The sequence below is a fragment of the Triticum aestivum genome, chromosome 3B (assembly GCF_018294505.1).
Source record: "Triticum aestivum cultivar Chinese Spring chromosome 3B, IWGSC CS RefSeq v2.1, whole genome shotgun sequence".
Lineage (NCBI taxonomy): Eukaryota > Viridiplantae > Streptophyta > Magnoliopsida > Poales > Poaceae > Triticum > Triticum aestivum.
Genome location: NC_057801.1, coordinates 47,779,950 through 47,780,673, shown reverse-complemented (window position 1 = coordinate 47,780,673; position 724 = coordinate 47,779,950).

Here is a 724-nt window from a genome sequence, read left to right as displayed (position 1 = left end):
AAATTCAAATCTAATACATTGCTTCTTATTTCTATCCATGCAAACCAAGATAATTCTCTATCTTTTGCGCTTCAAATAAATATCCCATAGATCATTTTAACGTGGTCATCAATATACTTTTCTGTAGTGGTATATATGTCATCTACAACTAACGCAAATCTGGTAAAAAAACTATATGATTGGATTGTTAGATTACCCAAAGCTCAGAAACAAGAATAGAAACTAACATAAACCTAACTGATCCTTGGAATATAGCATGTTCATAAGTAGGTTGGTAAATCTCCTGATCATTTTGAAAAAGTGCAGTAGTTAGATGTAACATAATAATTTCAACAACAAAAAAATTTGTGGGGAAATTTCCAAAACAAATCGATAGACTATGAATGAAGCTAGCAAGATCATAAACAATATGGTCGTGAACACAGCACAAAAGAATTAAGTCTGTTCATCATTGTATTCATGATGATAAACATCAATTATTTTTTTGCTGGGAGATGATAAACATGGATTGATAGGTACATATAAGTTAACTAGTAGAAGGTACATGCTATGCACCTCGTGCCTTATAATTAAACAGTTGGATTTTTAAAATTGACAATCAGGCTGCCGCTGTTGTAAAGGCTTGTTGCTATGTTTGCGTTTGAGCGTTTTGACATGTAAATACTTGCTGATGTAATATTTAATTCTGCACTGCAGCAGACCGCTAGGGTGTAGGCGAGCAGCG